The sequence below is a fragment of the Xenopus tropicalis genome, chromosome 8, assembly GCF_000004195.4.
Source record: "Xenopus tropicalis strain Nigerian chromosome 8, UCB_Xtro_10.0, whole genome shotgun sequence".
Lineage (NCBI taxonomy): Eukaryota > Metazoa > Chordata > Amphibia > Anura > Pipidae > Xenopus > Xenopus tropicalis.
The window spans coordinates 19154116-19174123 of record NC_030684.2 but is presented as its reverse complement, the minus strand read 5'-3'; the positions used below and the strand labels follow the sequence as shown (position 1 = coordinate 19174123).

At 41.8% G+C, this 20008-nt stretch overlaps 1 long non-coding RNA gene across 1 annotated transcript in view; it reads right to left on the bottom strand.

Moving 5' to 3' along the window:
- LOC101730489 overlaps positions 1 to 17994 on the bottom strand; it is a 213866-nt gene extending 195872 nt beyond the window's left edge. The window contains exons 1-4 of the long non-coding RNA XR_004219675.1: positions 17843 to 17994; positions 15215 to 15254; positions 5808 to 5903; positions 5313 to 5420 (exon numbers count right to left, since the gene is read on the bottom strand). This is a non-coding gene — a long non-coding RNA (uncharacterized LOC101730489). The remainder of the gene's footprint in view (positions 1 to 5312; positions 5421 to 5807; positions 5904 to 15214; positions 15255 to 17842) is intronic.
- Between the last annotated feature and the right edge of the window lie 2014 nt (positions 17995 to 20008).

Here is a 20008-nt window from a genome sequence, read left to right as displayed (position 1 = left end):
CCATATATATATTTAGCCCCCCACTTTCTGCCCCATGTACCTGTGCCAGCATCAAGCATTAATGTGTTGCCATATATTTATTTAGCCCCCACATTCTGGCCCCGTGTACCTGTGCCAGCATCCAGCATTAATGTGTTGCCATATATAGCCCCCCACTTTCTGCCCCCGTGTACCTGTGCCAGCATCATGCATTACGTGTGTAGCCATATATTTATTTAGCCCCCACTTTCATCCCGTGTACCTGTTGCCAGCATCCAGCATTGCTGTGTAGCCATATATTTATTTAGCCCCCCACTTTCTGCCCCGTGTACCTGTGCCAGCATCCTGCATTGGTGTGTAGCCATATATTTATTGAGCCACCCACTTTCTGCCCCGTGACCTGTGGCCAAGCATCCAGCATAGGTGATGTAGCCATAATTTATTTAGCCCTCCACTTTCTGCCCCAGTACCTGTGCCATGCATCCAGCATTAGTGTGTAGCCATAATATTTATTTAGCCCCCACTTTCTGCCCCGTGTACACTCGTGCCAGCATCCAGCTATTCAGGTGTAGCCATATATTATAATTTAGCCCCCCACTTTCTGCCCCGTGTACCTGTGCCAGCATCCAGCAATAGTGTGTAGCCCATATATTATTTAAGCCCCCACTTTCCATGCCCCGTGTACCTGTGGCCAGCATCCAGCATTAGTAGTGTAGCCATATATTTATTTAGCCCCCACTTTCTGCCCCGTGTACCTGTGCTAGCCATCCAGCATTAGTGTGTAGCCATATATTTATGTTTAGCCCCACTTCATCCCGTGTACCTGTGCAGATCCAGCATTAGTGTTGTAGCCATATATTTATTTAGCCCCCACTTTCTGCCCCGTGTACCTGTGCCAGCAGTCCAGCATTAGTGTGTAGCCATATATTATTTAGCCCCCACTTTCATCCCCAGTTGTACCTGTGCCAGCATCCAGCATTAGTGTGTAGCCATATATTTATTTTAGCCCCCACTTTTCATGCCCGTGTACCTGTGCCAGCATCCAGCATTAGTGTGTAGCCATATATTTATTTAAGCCCCCACTTTCTGCCCCGTGTACCTGTGTCAGCATCCAGCATTAGTGTGTAGCCATATATTTATTTAGCCCCCACTTTCTGCTCCGTGTACCTGTGCCAGCATCCAGCATTAGTGTGTAGCCATATATTTATTTAGCCCCCACTTTCTGCCCCGTGTACCTGTGCCAGCATCCAGCATTAGTGTGTAGCCATATATTTATTAGCCCCCACTTTCTGCCCCGTGTACCTGTGCCAGCATCCAGCATTAGTGTGTAGCCATATATTTATTTAGCCCCCACTTTCTGCCCCTGTACCTGTGCCAGCATCCAGCATTAGTGTGTAGCCATATATTTATTTAGCCCCCACTTTCTGCCCCGTGTACCTGTGCCAGCATCCAGCATTAGTGTGTAGCCATATATTTATTTAGCCCCCACTTTCTGCCCCATGTACCTGTGCCAGCATCCAGCATTAGTGTGTAGCCATATATTTATTTAGCCCCCACTTTCTCCCGTGTACCTGTGCCAGCATCCAGCATTAGTGTGTAGCCATATATTTATTTAGCCCCCACTTTCTTCCCGTGTACCTGTGCCAGCATCCAGCATTAGTGTGTAGCCATATATTTATTTAGCCCCCACTTTCTATCCCGTGTACCTGTGCCAGCATCCAGCATTAGTGTGTAGCCATATATTTATTTAGCCCCCACTTTCTGGCCCGTGTACCTGTGCCAGCATCCAGCATTAGTGTGTAGCCATATATTTATTTAGCCCCCACTTTCCACCCGTGTACCTGTGCCAGCATCCAGCATTAGTGTGTAGCCATATATTTATTTAGCCCCCACTTTCTTCCCCATGTACCTGTGCCAGCATCCAGCATTAGTGTGTAGCCATATATTTATTTAGCCCCCACTTTCTGCCCCGTGTACCTGTGCCAGCATCCAGCATTAGTGTGTAGCCATATATTTATTTAGCCCCCACTATTCCTATCCCCGTGTACCTGTGCCAGCATCCAGCATTAGTGTGTAGCCATATATTTATTTAGCCCCCACTTCCTGCCCCGTGTACCTGTGCCAGCATCCAGCATTAGTGTGTAGCCATATATTTATTTAGCCCCCACTTTCTATCCCCGTGTACCTGTGCCAGCATCCAGCATTAGTGTGTAGCCATATATTTATTTAGCCCCCCACTTTCTGCCCCCGTGTACCTGTGCCAGCATCCAGCATTAGTGTGTAGCCATATATTTATTTAGCCCCCACTTTCCATCCCGTGCATAGTGTTGTAGCCAATATATTATTTAAGCCCCCAACTTTCTGCCCATTACCTGTGCCAGAATCCAGCATTAGTGTGTATAGCCAATATATCTATTTAGTCCCCACTTCGATCCCGTGTACCTGTGCCAGCATCCAGCATTAGTGTGTAGCCTATATTTATTAGCCCCCACTTTTCTGCCCCGTGTACCTGTGCCAAATCCAGCATTAGTGTGTAGCCATATATTTAATTTAGCCCCCACATTCTATCCCGTGTTACCTGTGCCGCATCCAGCATTTAGTGTGTAGCCATATATTTTATTTAGCCCCCCACTTTTCTATCCCGTGTACCTGTGCCAGCATCCAGCATTAGTGTTGAGCAATATATTTATTTAGCCCTAACTTTCAATCCCGTGTACCTGTGCCAGCATCAAGCAATAGTGTGTAGCATATATTTATTTAGCCCCTACTTTTCAATCGTTGTAACCTGTGCCAGCATCCAGCATTAGTGTGTAGCCATATATTTATTTAGCCCCCACTTTCTGCCCCGCGATAACCTGTACCAGCATCCAGCATTAGTGTAGCCATATATTTATTTAGCCCCACTTTCTGCCCGTGACCTGTGCCAGCATCAAGCATTAGTGTGTAGCCATATATTTATTTAGCCCCCATTTCTGCCCCGTGTACCTGTGCCAGCATCCAGGCATTAGTGTGTAGCCATATATTTATTTAGCCCCCACTTTCTGCCCCGTGTACCTGTGCCAGCATCCAGCATTAGTGTGTAGCCATATATTTATTTAGCCCCCACTTTCTGCCCCGTGTACCTGTGCCAGCATCCAGCATTAGTGTGTAGCCATATATTTATTTAGCCCCCACTTTCTGCCCCGTGTACCTGTGCCAGCATCCAGCATTAGTGTGTAGCCATATATTTATTTAGCCCCCACTTTCTGTCCCGTGTACCTGTGCCAGCATCCAGCATTAGTGTGTAGCCATATATTTATTTAGCCCCCACTTTCTGCCCCGTGTACCTGTGCCAGCATCCAGCATTAGTGTGTAGCCATATATTTATTTAGCCCCCACTTTCTGCCCCGTGTACCTGTGCCAGCATCCAGCATTAGTGTGTAGCCATATATTTATTTAGCCCCCACTTTCTGCCCCGTGTACCTGTGCCAGCATCCAGCATTAGTGTGTAGCCATATATTTATTTAGCCCCCACTTTCCCCCGTGTACCTGTGCCAGCATCCAGCATTAGTGTGTAGCCATATATTTATTTAGCCCCCACTTTCTGCCCCGTGTACCTGTGCCAGCATCCAGCATTAGTGTGTAGCCATATATTTATTTAGCCCCCACTTTCTGCCCCGTGTACCTGTGCCAGCATCCAGCATTAGTGTGTAGCCATATATTTATTTAGCCCCCACTTTCTGCCCCGTGTACCTGTGCCAGCATCCAGCATTAGTGTGTAGCCATATATTTATTTAGCCCCCACTTTCTGCCCCGTGTACCTGTGCCAGCATCCAGCATTAGTGTGTAGCCATATATTTATTTAGCCCCCACTTTCCATCCCGTGTACCTGTTCCAGTATCCAGCATTGAATGAGGAATGCATGGATATTGGGAAGTTGTATCAGGAGTCAGAACCAGCAGTGCAGAGAAGGGAAAGGGACAGACACAGTGACAGTTGCAAATAACTATAAATCCAGTGAGAATGAGGAATGAATGGATATTGGGAAGCTGTATCAGGAGTCAGAACCAGCAGTGCAGGGAAGGGAAAGGGACAGACACAGTGACAATTACACATAACTATTAAACCAGTGAGAATGAGGAATTAATGGATATTGGGAAGTTGTATCAGGAGTCAGAACCAGCAGTGCAGAGAAGAGAAAGGGACAGAAACAGACCATCTTGCCTTCCCATACTCACTATCCCACAGTTATACTCTGTACCCCTGATACCATCTTGCCTTACTATACTCACTATACCAGAGTTACACTCTGTACCCCTGATACCATCTTGCCTTACTATACTCACTATCCCACAGTTACACTCTGTACCCCTGATACCATCTTGCCTTACTATACTCACTATCCCACAGTTACACTCTGTACCCCTGATACCATCTTGCCTTACTATACTCACTATCCACAGTTACACTCTGTACCCCTGATACCATCTTGCCTTACTATACTCACTATCCCACAGTTACACTCTGTACCCCTGATACCATCTTGCCTTACTATACTCACTATCCCACAGTTACACTCTGTACCCCTGATACCATCTTGCCTTACTATACTCACTATCCCACAGTTACACTCTGTACCCCTGATACCATCTTGCCTTACTATACTCACTATCCCACAGTTACACTCTGTACCCCTGATACCATCTTGCCTTACTATACTCACTATACCAGAGTTACACTCTGTACCCCTGATACCATCTTGCCTTACTATACTCACTATCCCACAGTTACACTCTGTACCCCTGATACCATCTTGCCTTACTATACTCACTATCCCACAGTTACACTCTGTACCCCTGATACCATCTTGCCTTACTATACTCACTATCCCACAGTTACACTCTGTACCCCTGATACCATCTTGCCTTACTATACTCACTATCCCACAGTTACACTCTGTACCCCTGATACCATCTTGCCTTACTATTCTCACTATCCCACAGTTACACTCTGTACCCCTGATACCATCTTGCCTTACTATACTCACTATCGCACAGTTACACTCTGTACGCCTGATACCATCTTGCCTTACAACTCACTATTCTACAGTTATACTCTATAGGCTTGATACCATCTTGCCTTACTATACTCACTATCCCACAGTTTACAGTATAGTTTCCATATCCATAGCTTACAGTAATTTGGATTTTACATCTACTAAATACACATTTGTGAGTCTGATGCCAAACAGATCCACATTCTGGGCCAAATAGGGCCGATCTGATCACTGAGCCTTTCATTGGACCCAGATACTGGAGGAAGAACAAGACCTTCCTCTTGTGCCACCATCTTACCTTAGGGCAGTGCTTGTCAGAAGTTTCATTTCAAGCTCCTCTCAAAGGTTCAACAATTGACCGAGCCGCTCCATGAAGGTCCAACCTCTGGTCATGGCCCCGCCTCAACTAAGGAAATAAGTACAGATATAGTGGGTCATTTACTGTGTCAGGAATATCAAGGGCAGCAATTACATATTGAGCCTAAATGTCTCCCCAACTGAACTGCTGGGCTTTCAGGTGCATCTAGGAGGGCAAATGGCCAGTCTTCCCAATTGACCCTCACTGGCCTTCATGTTGAGGCCACAGAACAAGAAGGCTTATCCTTCTATGGATATTCCACTGAAATCATGGAGAATGAAAGAACCAGCATTATAACAGTCAAGCAACGTTAATTTGGTCACTTGTATTCACTCTCCCGCGCATACACAGTAGCCATGAAATGAAATAATAACCTAATAAATAAGTAATAAAGCGCATTGGTTGAGTCTGGGTTTCCTTGCCCTTTAAACTTACCAATGGTGACTGTTTGCTGCCCCAGAAGCAAGGTTCTCACGCCTCATGGAGCTCTAGGAGATTCTATCTTCCCCCTGTGTCTGAGTTGCTTTTTACCTGAGAGAACAATTCACTGACGTTAATATACTCGGCTCATTACGGCAGAACAGTAGAAGGGAATACAGAATGTGAGCGCTAGAGTACGGTAAGGATCTGACTGATCACTGCGCAGCCCTACAGATCCCGCAGGAAACAACTTCCCAATATCCATTCATTCCTCATTCTCACTGGGTTTATAGTTATGTGTAACTGCCACTCTGCTGTCCCTTTCTCTTTTCTGCACTGCTGGTTCTGACTCCTGATACAACTTCCCAATATCCATTCATTCCTCATTCTCACTGGGTTTATAGTTATGTGTAACTGTCACTGTGTCTGTCCCTTTCCCTTCTCTGCACTGCTGTTTCTGACTCCTGATACAACTTCCCAATATCCATTCATTCCTCATTCTCACTGGGTTTATAGTTATGTGTAACTGTCACTGTGTCTGTCTGTCCCTTTCTCTTTCCTGCACTGCTGGTTCTGACTCCTGATACAACTTCCCAATATCAATTTATTTCTCATTCTCACTGGGTTTATAGTTATGTGTAACTGTCACTGTGTCTATTTCCTTTCCCTTCTCTGCACTGCTGGTTCTGACTCCTGATACAACTTCCCAATATCAATTCATTCCTCATTTTCAGTGGGTTTATAGTTATGTGTAACTGTCACTGTGTCTGTCTCTTTCTCTTCTCTGCACTGCTGGTTCTGACTCCTGATTAAACTTCCCAATATCCATTCATTTCTCATTCTCACTGGTTTTATTGTTTTGTGTAACTGCCACTCTGTCTGTCTCTTTCTCTTCTCTGCACTGCTGGTTCTGACTCCTGATACAACTTCCCAATATCCATTCATTTCTCATTCTTACTGGATTTATTGTTTTGTGTAAATGTCACTCTGTCTGTCCCTTTCTCTTCTCTGCACTGCTGGTTCTGACTCCTGATACACCTTCCCAATATCCATTCATTCGTCATTCTCACTGGGTTTATCGTTATGTGTAACTGTCACTGTGTCTGTCTGTCCCTTTCTCTTCTCTGCACTGCTGGTTCTGACTCCTAATACAATTTCCCAATATACATTAATTCTTCATTCTCACTGGGTTTATAGTTATGTGTAACTGTCACTGTGTCTGCCTGTCCCTTTCTCTTCTCTGCACTGCTGGTTCTGACTCCTAATACAATTTCCCAATATACATTAATTCTTCATTCTCACTGGGTTTATCGTTATGTGTAACTGTCACTGTGTCTGTCTGTCCCTTTCTCTTCTCTGCACTGCTGGTTCTGACTCCTAATACAATTTCCCAATATACATTAATTCTTCATTCTCACTGGGTTTATAGTTATTTGTAACTGTCACTGTGTCTGTCCCTTTCTCTTCTCTGCACTGCTGGTTCTGACTCCTGATACAACCTCCCAATATCCATTCATTCCTCATTGTCACTGGGTTTCAAGACATTTTCATAAACATATATTTAAACTATCAATCCAGACCCCAAGAGGGGGCAAGCCCTAAAGTTACCCCTCCGGCCTGAGCACAGCCCTGGGTTACATCTCCCACTAACACTCTCAATAACAGTTGCTTCAATCGTACAATCCATCTATCAATTCCATCAGTTCCGATTCTTAACTGCTCTTAATCTAAATTTATGAGCCTGGATATTTTGCTTTTAAATGCATGAAATTCCCCAATCCCTTACATTCCCACTCAATCATTTCCCAGCAGGCCTAAACGGTGCGTTATAGTAATATTGGAATTAGAAGCCCCCCCTCAGGCCCTCTCTCTGATCTAGATGTCCCTCAACCCCTGTCACAACCTCAAATCATAACAAACCCCATTGAATGGGACTTTGCTGGGATGTCCTGTACGGCCAGTCTGGTTTAAATAAATATATTGTTTCAATGCATTGGATAGTTTTATTATAAACACGACAAATCATCATATCAGTCATTCAGTATTTATACATTGTTTCATATATTTCTGCCACCAGCAATGATTCACAATCTTCGCAACTTTTTTCAGATAACACACAAGTTAGTAATAACATATTAAGAGAAAAGGGCCGTTAAATGAATAATACATGTACCGTGAGTGCAATAATCTATATTATATATCTACAAGTTGCATAGCAATAGCTATCAAAATGTAGCCAAATCTGAATGCAATGGGCTATAGGCAGGAGATGCAAACAGCTTATCTCTAACGTTCCTGTCTAATATCAATATTGTCTTTATTAGGTGCCTTGTCACAAAGAAATATGGATTTCATCAGATGCTCTATTTGTTGTCTCTTTATATATTTATTCTGCCACTCGCTATCACCATGTATTTAGCAGTAACATTAAAGGGAAGCCCCACTCAGAAACTCTTTTGTAGTGTTACAAAAACCCAATGGTTTTAAAGTTGTCTGTAAATGTTATGACAAACAAACATTTCATGACATGTGACCAGAGATGACTTCACACACAGAAATGTGACAGTTGGGTTTGTCCGTTGGTTGACTTTGTGGTGAGAGGTAAGTCTGAATCCCCTCTGAGAGATTTTTTGCCAAATAACCCTTATTTTAGCTAAAAAAAGATGGGAAATAGTTGGGTGATGCCCCCCTAGACTAGCGGATGTTGCTCCTCTCACAGATTTTAGTGAATTTGGAGAATTTTAGAGATGACATTAATCTTAGCGCTGGTTGGGAGACACAGACACAGGCTTTGGCAGTTATGCAGTTCTGCAGCAAATACTTTTTATTCACTGAGGACCCCAAAAGAGTGTAACATTTGGGGAACCCCTGTGGCACACCATAAAATACCCAGTACTGACAGGATCCTAAGAGTTTTGCCCCTCTGCCCCGGGTATCTGCCCTGCTCTCATGTACCAACCTTAATGTGTAACTGAATGTAAGGCAATAAATACCAATACTTTTTCCTTTTACAGAATAATATTTATTAGTAAGTCTTGTGCGCTCTCTCGGCTGTGGGGGGCAATAGGGTACATGGCAGGGGCAGTATTAAATAAAGCAATGTTTAAGCGCTACTCCTTACAGTAACCCAGTAATACAGCCCTACGGCCTAGTTGCCCCCTGAGCACTTGCTGCCCCCATGTCACATTCCTTGTGCTATCAGCCCCCTGCTAATTCCATTTTGGGTTTGGGGCTGTTTATTTACCTCCGTGCACTGCATTAAATGTTTCCTATGGGGAGGGGGCAATTAGCAATACTGGCCAAATCTGCATCTGGGCAGTAATCGATTGACTAATCATGTCATTCCTTCCCCTTGCAGGGGGAATAATCGGTTGAAATTATGCCCTAGGGAATGTAAACTGATTGGTTGCTATTGGCAACTGCAACTTGCATTTAGGCACCTATGTTAGTAAATAAGCCCTAGTACCAATTTAACCCCCTAGGTACCACATGGAATCCCAGCCTGAGTGTCAGTAAACGTGAGATTTGGGGGGAACACTTTGAATCGGGCCCCAGATCCAATGTTGCACCTTAAAAGGGTAAATGCATTATCCGTGAAGCTGACTTGCCCTTTTTATTCCTGTCTCTATACAGATTGTTGCAGTGTGTGACTAGTTGGCAACTTTTGCTTTGGCCAATTTCCTGCTTTTTGGATAGCAATTTTTCTGGCTTTTCCTTAGTTCACTATTTCCACCCATAGTTGAACGAGCCTTAAGGAGAGCCAGCGCCTATTGAGGGGGCCCCTTAGGGCTCTCCGGCCCTGGGCCGGCCCCGGGCCGGCCCCTCCGTTCCATCTTTTTTTTTTGCCATCACTTGGAGAGCTCCATTTGAGAGGTAATGTAGCAAATCCAGTTTATGATTTCTTCTACAGCAAGTCTCGCCCGCAGGAAAAAATAAATTGTAAATAGAACACAGTATTGGGAAGTGCTAACGTGATGTTTTTCATTTTGTCTTCATAGAAACAACATGTTCAAGCGGCTGAAGTGCTGTTTCTCTTGCTTCGGCAAGGTAAGGGCTTCATTTCTTTCTGCTGTAACAGAACATATTTCATTCTGTGGGAAACTTCATGGAGGGGCAAACTTGAAAGGGAACACCTAATCACATGACCTGATAGATTGCTCGCAGCTCAGACTAAGGGGCATATTTCACATTTTTGTCGTTTTTGCTATTTATTTCTACTTCATTACTATCATTACTTCGCCCCCTAGCAAACATGCCCCCACCCTGGCCGGTATTAGACATAACAAAAGGTGGAAAGCCTAATTGTGCTCCCAACTATCACTAGTGCTGTTTCACAATGACACCCACACATTGTATGATTCCGCTTTAGTGTAGGGGATACACAGTGTCATACTTGTGTTTGCACCAAATCCTTCATGTGTCACTGAATACTCACTCCTCCATTTATTTCATTATAGTTTTCCTATTTGTGCATTTATTTTCTCTGATAAAACTTTTTTTCTTCATTACAGAGGAGACGAAAGCGGACAGATCATTCCAGCACTGAATCTGTCATGGTAAGCAGAGAACTGGGCAACATCATTTCCTAAACACCATTTTCCTAATTACTTGTGTTATCAAAGCCGTGTTATTTCCTTGCCTATAGATTTCTATGCACAATAACCTTGATGAGGCTACACTATGTACATTTACAGTTATGGGACCCATAATCCAGAATGCTCGGGACCTGGGGTTTTCCGAATAAGGGGTCTTTCCGTAATTCAGATCTCCTACCTAAAGATGGCTAAAAACATTATTTAAACAGTAATTAAACCCAGTAGAATTGTTTTGCCTCCAATAAAGAGTAATTATATCTTAGTTGGGATCAAGTGCAAGGTTCTGTTTTATTATTACAGAAAAAAAAGGAAATAATTTTTAAAACTGTGAATTATTTGATTAAAATGGAGTCTATGGGAGATGGCCTTTCCATAATTTGGAACTTTATGGATAATGGGTTTCCGGATAAGGGGTCCAATACCTGTACTAAGGTTTTCTGAGAAAAGCTTGCAATTTTTTGTTTTTTTCTCTCGAAACATTTAAGATAATTTGGAGTATTTTCTCTAAAAGTTAGAGGTTTGTTTTTTTTTCTAAAACCATGAACGTATAAAACTTTATATGACTTTTTTTGACTACCACAAAGTGTGCCAGGTTTAAGCTGGTACCATCGTTTGGATCTGGCAACACCGTTTGCCACATGAGTAGCAAATAATTCAATAATAAAACACCAGTCTAAAAAGCTGAGTTGATTTGATAACTTGACTTTTATCTCTTTAACACCTGCCAAGTAAGTAGTAAAAAATAAACATACATACATACATTTGTGAATTTGTTTTGTACAAGGTTTTTTTAGATACTAAACTACAAGTATATACAAGTTATATAGTAAGTTGATCAGGTAACTTTATTTCTCTTAGGAGGAGATCCCACAGCCAGAAATGGAGCCGGCTACAGACAACTGCCAGGTAAGCATAAGAGAGGGAGAGTAGGGGCAAATAAAAATCACCCTATATTTTATGCAAGACTGTATATCAGCTTCTAGAAAACAGAAATATAACAACGTGCATCTCTTTCTTACCTTTTTTCAATCAGGAGACTCCAGAAATCCCTGAGGAGAACATCTGTCAGGTAAGAAAATATAATAGGGTCACAATAGAAAAAGATATTTTAAGAGAAAAACAAATTCAGATTCACTTTGGGGCCGGCAATTTGTTAGGCGCCACCTACTTGGTCAGAAATTAAGACTATTATCACATAGGGGGGCTGAAAAACACAGGCCAAGAATCAGCCCCTACACTGGCCTCAGCCTTCTTCCTGCACCAAGAACCATTGCTTCAGGCAATGTGTTTAAAAGGGCTCAGTTTTTATTGGAGCCATAAATTTTTTTTTTAAATCTTTTTTTCTGACTTAACCAGGAGGAAGAACTGATAGTGCAGGAGAGCACGGACACCAGCCCCTGCCACTACCAGGTAAGCAGAAAATAACACATGAATGAAAAAGATGCATTTTATCATATTCTCTGCTGATCTAAGGTTTTCTTTCTTAACCAGGACTCTTTGGAAGAGAGTGGAGACCCTCCATTTAACACCAGTGAGGTATGGAGCAATCATTCTGCAGGGGTCCCAATGTGTTTAAAATGGCTCAGTTTTTATTGGAGCTACAAGGGTCATGAACAATATCTTTAAAGAATAATAATAATATTTACCCAACAGTGAAGCTTATTTACTAACATAGTTTAACTGAGGCTAACTTGCTCAAATGCAGTTGCCCATACCAACCAGTCAGCATCTGTTTACCGGTCTTCTATTGTGTATAAATTAGAAAAATATGATTGGTTGCTATGATTCCATACACTCATGCAGTTTAACTAGTAGGCTAGTGCCACATGTGCTAGATTTTCGGGCTGTGGATAAACACAGGCTGAGAATCAGACCCTATGTTCCTAAATGCTTTCTGATGAGCCTGCGCCCCGAGCCATTGCATTGCCTTGGGTTCAGGCAAACAAGAGTCAATTTTGCCAGAAAACTCCATGAGTATAGCGCAAGCCAGTACAATGGCTCCAGGTGCAGGCACGGCAATAAGCTTTTTGGGGTATAGGGGGAAGATTTTCAGAGTTTATGCACAGGCCAAGAATCCACCACATCCGCCATTCACCCTGTATATGTACCACTGTGTTGGGCAAATAAAAATCACCCTATATTTTATGCAAGACTGTATATCAGCTTCTTGAAAACAAAAATATAACAACGTGCAACATCTTTTTCTTACCTTTTTTCAATTAGGAGACTCCAGAAATCCCTGAGAACATCTGTCAGGTAAGAAAAAATAATAGGGTCACAATAGAAAAAGATATTTTAGGAGAAAATTAAATTCAGATTCACTTTGGGGCGGCAATTTGTTAGGCACCACCTAACCGAAATTAAGACTAATATCCCATAGGGGGGCTGATCTTGGCCTTCAGAAAAAACACAGGCCAAGAATCAGCCCCTACACTGGCCTCAGCCTTCTTCCTGCACCAAGAACCATTGCTTTTATTGGAGCCATGAAATTCTTTTTTAAATCTTTTTTTCTGACTTAACCAGGAGGAAGAACTGATAGTGCAGGAGAGTACGGACACCAGCCCCTGCCACTACCAAGTAAGCAGAAAATAACAAATGAATGAAAAAGATACATTTAATTATATCCTCTGCTGATCTAAGGTTTTCTTTCTTAACCAGGAATCGTTGGAAGAGAGTGGAGACTCTCAGTTTAACACCAGTGAGGTATGGAGCAAATATTTTGCAGGGGCCCAATGTGTTTACAATGGCTCAGTTTTTATTGGAGCTACAGGGGTCATGAATAATATCTGTAAATAATAATAATAAGCTTCACTGTTGGGTAAATATTATTTACTAACAACGTGCAATATCTTCTTCTTACCTTTTATCTATCAGGAGACTCCAGAAATCCCTGAGGAGAACAGCTGTCAGGTAAGAAAAAATAATAGGGTCACAATAAAAAAAGATATTTTAAGAGAAAAACAAATTCTGATTCACTTTGGGGCGGCAATTTGTTAGGCGCCACCTACTTGGTCAGAAATTAAGACTAATATCACATAGGGGGGCTGATATTGGCCTTCAGAAAAACACAGGCCAAGAATCAGCCCCTACACTGGCCTCAGCCTTCTTCCTGCACCAAGAACCATTGCTTCAGGCAATGTGTTTAAAAGGGCTCAGTTTTTATTGGAGCCATAAAATTCTTTTTTAAATCTTTTTTTCTGACTTAACCAGGAGGAAGAACTGATAGTGCAGGAGAGCACGGACACCAGCCCCTGCCACTACCAAGTAAGCAGAAAATAACAAATGAATGAAAAAGATGCATTTTACCATATTCTCTGCTGATCTAAGGTTTTCTCTCTTAACCAGGACTCTTTGGAAGAGAGTGGAGACCCTCCATTTAACACCAGTGAGGTATGGAGCAAACATTCTGCAGGGGTCCCAATGTGTTTAAAATGGCTCAGTTTTTATTGGAGCTAAAGGGGTCATGAACAATATCTGTAAATAATAATAATAAGTTTCATTGTTGGGTAAATATTATTTACTAACAACGTGCAATATCTTCTTCTTACCTTTTATCAATCAGGAGACTCCAGAAATCCCTGAGGAGAACATCTGTCAGGTAAGACAGGGTCACAATAAAAAAAGATATTTTAAGAGAATATAAAATCCAGATTCACTTTGGGCGGCAATTGGTTAGGCACCACCTACTTCAGCGCTGGTGAGTCTGTCCCTCCTCCTGGTGGTATCTCCATGGCTTCTCCAGTGACATCCACAAATACGTGCCTAACACATTTAGTGAAGGCAATATTTTGTGCTGGAATTGTAGGAAAAAACACTTGCATTCAAAAATATAAAAATCATGGTTAATTCAGTACTGCATTAAGTGTAACCACCTCACTTGTTGCTACAGTAAAAGTCTTTTTTTCCCCCCAAAACAAAGAGCAAGTTGCTGGACACCTCCCTCAGGCAGGAAAGCAGAAATGGCCAGAAATTAAGCCTACTATCACATAGGGGGGCTGATCTTTGCTTTCAGAAAAACACAGGCAGAGAATCATCCCCTACACTGGCCTCAGCCTTCTTCTGGTCTGCACCTAGAACCATTGCGCCAGCCTGGGCACAGGCACACACAGTGGGTTTTGAAGCAGAATTACATACTCACGTGTTTTGGGACCTAAATCCCCATGTGTGTCTGCACCCAGGCCTACGCTATGGTTCTGGGGACAGGCATGGAAACGATGCCAGCGTAGGGCCTGACTCTTGGCCTGCATTTTTCCGCAGGTTGAGAATCCGCCACGTGTGGCATCAGCCTAATACATACATGTTATTATTATGCTCTGTGTTACACAGCAATATACAAGCTCCTTTTCTCATATATTTATATTTTTCTTCTTTGAAATTTGAACAGGATGCTGAGGAAACCAGCAACAACGTAAGCAGAAATAAGGCTTTCTCAAACTTTGCATTACTGTGAGCCATGAAATTCTTTTTTAAATCTTTTTTTCTGACTTAACCAGGAGGAAGAACCGATAGTGCAGGCGAGCACGGACACCAGCCCCTGCATCTACCAGGTAAGCAGAAAGTAACAAATGAGAGAAAAAGATGCATTTTTATCATATTCTCTGCTGATCTAAGGTTTTCTTTCTTAACCAGGAATCTTTGGAAGAGAGTGGAGACTCTCAGTTTAACACCTTTGAGGTATGGAGCAATCATTCTGCAGGGGTCCCAATGTATTAAAAATGGCTCCGTTTTTATTGTAGCTACAGGGGTCATGAACAATATCTGTAAAGAATAATAATAATAATATTTACCCAACAGTGAAGCTAACAACATGCAATATCTTTTTCTTACCTTTTTTCAATCAGGAGACTCCAGAAATCCCTGAGAACATCTGTCAGGTAAGAAAAAATAATAGGGTCACAATAGAAAATGATATTTTAAGATAAAATCAAATTCAGATTCACTTTGGGCGGCAATTTGTAAGGCACTGCCTACTTGGTCAGAAATTAAGACTAATATCATATAGGGGGGCTGATCTTGGCCTTCAGAAAGACACAGGCAGAGAATCAGCCCCTACACTGGCCTCAGCCTTCTTCCTGCACCTAGAACCATTGCGCCAGCCTGGGCACAGGCACACACAGTGGGTTTTGAAGCAGAATTACATACTCACGTGTTTTGGGACCTAAATCCCCATGTGTGTCTGCACCCAGGCCTACGCTATGGTTCTGGGGACAGGCATGGAAACGATGCCAGCGTAGGGCCTGACTCTTGGCCTGCATTTTTCCGCAGGTTGAGAATCTGCCACGTGTGGCATCAGCCTAACACATACATGTTATTATTATGCTCTGTGTTACACAGCAATATACAAGCTCTTTTTCTCATATATTTATATTTTTCCTCTTTGAAAATTGAACAGGCTGCTGAGGAAACCAGCAACAACGTAAGCAGAAATAAGGCTTTCTCAAACTTTGCATTACTGTGAGCCATAAAATTCTTTTTTAAATCTTTTTTTCTGACTTAACCAGGAGGAAGAGCCGATAGTGCAGGCGAGCACGGACACCAGCCCCTGCATCTACCAGGTAAGCAGAAAGTAACACATGAGAGAAAAACTACACTAATCATAATTAATTATATAATTAAACAGATGTATTTTATCACATTCTCTACTAAAATTAGTTGATCTTATATAATTATTATTTTTTTTTTTACAAGGAAACCTTTGAAAGTTGTGGTGAACCTCAGCCAGAGACCGTTGAGGTAACCAGCAATTAATTGTATTTTGAATCATCAATTTTCCCTCAATATAACATTATAGCCTTTTAAACCTATTTGGGCCCCTGCACAGACCCTCCATCTAACCACATCTCCCAAACTCCTATGTAGCCCCCCATTCCACCCATACGTAAATGTACATGTGCTCAGTGGGATGGTTGGTGAACATTTTTTGCTGTGGTTGTATCCTCTCCGGTTCTCCACAGATCTCATTCACCATGGCCCTCGTTGGTTTCCATAATTAAACAAAGAAGTAACATAACTATCACTGGTGGGGCCCTGGTGAACGATGTGCCCCAAACTAAAATTTCCCTCGCACCCCTGGTAGTACCACCACTGCTTGCACTGGATGATAGGCCTTTCATTACACAAAGTAACACCAACATTTTATCCCTTATCCGGGCTCACAAACAGGAGGAGCCCAAAGAAGACATCTGCCTGGTAAGCAATATAGGAGTTAGTATGATTCAGCCCTTATATTGTTATTCCATTTTCAAACAGGAAAACCCAGAGCAGGAAATGGAGCCGGCTACAGACAACTGCCAGGTAAGCATAAACGAGGGAGAGTAGGGGCAAATAAAAATCACCCTATATAGTATTCAAGATTGTATTTACAACAGAAATACTAAATACTAAAACGTGCTATATCTTTTTCTTTCCTTTTCTTAACCAGGAGGCTCCAGAGATCAGTGATCCTGAGATCTGCCAGGTAAAAAGAAGTTATATGGTCAAAATACCAAACTTTTTTAACATGAAACCCACAGCTCCCTTGGGTTGGCAATTGAAGCACCCTCTACTCACTAACATTGGCCAGGGTTATGTTTTGCAGAGTAGTTACTAATGTTGCTGTCTGCATTGGTGATAAGTGAAATGATTCTGGTGGCATGGATTTGCGGTGAATTTCTGCATTTTGCCATTGGTGGATTTAATCGGGAAATGGGGGCAAATATTTTTGAGAAAAATTTGCTGCGTGATAAAAAATTGTTGCACATTTTTTTTGATGCGCAAGAAGCTTTATAACCATATTGAATTCGTATTGGTTCACTTGTTGCTAAACAAGGTTTATTACAGAATATTTTTTTTATTAAGCTAAACTGATACAATAAAAGTCTTTTTTTCCCCTGGAAACCAGGATCAATCAGAAAGCCTCCCTCAGGAGGTAGAATTGGAGCAGGAGACTAAGACCAACTCCTGCCACTGTCAGGTAAGGAGAAAATAATCATAATAATAATTGTATCATATTCTTTACTGAACTGAGCGATCTTATAACATTTTCTCTCTTAACCAGGAAAACCTGGAGGAAAGCGACGATCCTCAACCAGAGATCTGTGAGGTAACCAGCAAAGACTTGTATTATGTAATAGAGAAACACAACTGTATTAAACTATTCAACGGGGCTACATAAAATCCATTGTGGCAGCTTCCCTAGGAAGCCGAATAGATCTTATATAACATGTTTCAATGAGATAGTTGAGAAACTGTATTAATATTTACCAGGCGTCACCAAAAGAAACTGGCACCAACACCAGCCAGGAAGAGTCCTCAGAAAAGGAACTGAGCAAAGAGGACGAAAAAGATCTTGAGGAGGTTTGAGCTTAATTTCATATTTTTTCTCTCAATATTACAGAGAACCTATTCAGGCTCCAAGCCGGCCCCCTATCTAACCACATTATGCAAACTCTTATATAGGCCCCATTCTACTCGTACCTCAATGTCAAATGCACAAGTGCTCAGTGGGGTGTTTGGGTGGTTGGTCCCCACTTTTTGCCTCCATTACATCCTCTCAAGTCTTCCACATCTCTCATTGCCCTTCTAGAACATGCAGACTAAAGCCAAGATCCAGGAAGGCTTCACTATACAAACTCCTGCAATCAGAGCAATGAGGGGTATAAAAGAAAGAACACTGCAAAACATAACAAGCATCAACCCCGCTCCAAAGCTCTATCTCCCCTTATATATGGGCACAAACATATACATTTGGGTGTTGCACTTCTACTTTTCAGTTTATATAACAACACATTTTCTTTCACAGGAATCTGGCACTACCACCTGCCAGCCCGAAATCTCCGGAAGACAGCAAGTGGAGCCTCAGACCAGCGAGGTGGGCCTCAATGAGCTTTAAACAGAAAGATCTAATTCAACCTTTTCAGCAATTTATATTTAAAGGGCCTTTCCCCTTTTTAATCCTTCTGGATAATGAGTTGCTCTTATCTCAAAGCCCACCCCTTTAGCTTGTGTGGGAGAGAGGATTTTTTTTATAAAGTGGGTTCTCAGTTAACTGGGGATTTGCTTTAAGAAATAACAAAAACTATAGTATATAAATATATATATATCTTAATCTAAACTATAAGTAAAGTATTTAGCACAAGGCCTGTTCCTTAAACTAACGTTAAAAAGGGGCAAATATTGTTTATTTAAGCACCTGCACCTTCAGGGTTTGGTTCATATAACAAAAATGTTTTCTTTTTTAACCAAGATGTACCAGAGAAAACCGCCAGTCCACTATAAGCGGTCTATGTATGAGCCAAACTACTTTAACCAACATACTGGCACCACCCAGTAAATTAATCCTTTCCTTGTTCTACAAAATATAATGTTAGCAGTTCCACAAAATGAGTTGCTCTGATTAAATCCTTTCTCTCTTCCTCAGGGGAATAACACCAGCCCACTTGTAGAGAAATACCCAGTAAGTAGCTGTAAAGCTGTATTTTGGCTAACATTTTCCAGCCCCCAGTCTTCTACCCTCTGTTTCCACTTACACCTTCTGTGCTTCTCACATGTTAGAAAGGTTATGTGTCCAACTGCTTAATATTAGTTTATCACATTTTCAATGTTATGTTTCAGGAGCCCGGGAGATATTTCAAATTGGGGGAACCAATTGGCCAGGACCCCAACGGAGTCATTTACATCGTAAGATATTTTATTCGGTGTTAAAATGTTTCGTGCTTTTCAGTTATTCTGTAATTCTGTCCATTGGTTCCATTGCCTCTAGAGCTTTGTCCTTTCTGTGTTTTTCTTGCGCTTCAGAAGCAGCAACCGTTCCATATTTACATGCTTCTGTATATCTATTTGCTTCCCCGTACTGTTTCGTTAGCAATGATTACTGAGCTTCTTTCCCTACATTTGTTACAGGGATGGCACCGAAGCAGACGAATGGAAGTGGCCATTCTAATTATGAAAGATCAAGAGGTAATGTGTCTTCATCATTACTCTAATTAGATACTAATTAGCCTTTTGCTATACCTACATTATGGTTATCAGTAGAAAGAGAACTTGCTAACCAAATACAGTCAGTGAAATACCCTGGTCCCTAATAACTATGTTACTGGAAAGTAACAAATACAGTTTGATATGAAAGAATAAAAGGAGTCTAAGGCATATTAAACAATACTCACGTAGGGATGTTACAAAACGGTCATTTTTTATAATGACAAGTTAGGTTGGGGTATTTGAAATTGTTATTGTATCCATTTTATTTACCTTGTTTCTTTTGTTTGAAACTAGAAGCAAAAAGAAATCCAGGGAGAACTTGAAATCCTTCGAATGGTGTCAGGCCACAAAAATATTGTGGACTTCTATGGGGCCTACTACCATCAGGCCTCACGCACAACATCGATACCCAAAGGACTATGGGTAAGGAAGAGTTTATTCGGACAGGTTACACATTTATGTAGCAAACATGCCACGTTTAACTGATCTAATACACAAGCTAGCATTTTGGATGCAAACATGATCCAGTTTGGTAAGAAACTGTTGCGGCTGATATTGCAGTCACACCAAGACTTAAAGCCACAAAGCCTTTTCCTTGGGTTCCCAATAAAATTGTAGGTAAATAAAAATGTTGGCTAAATATTGGTTATTTGTGTTCTAGAT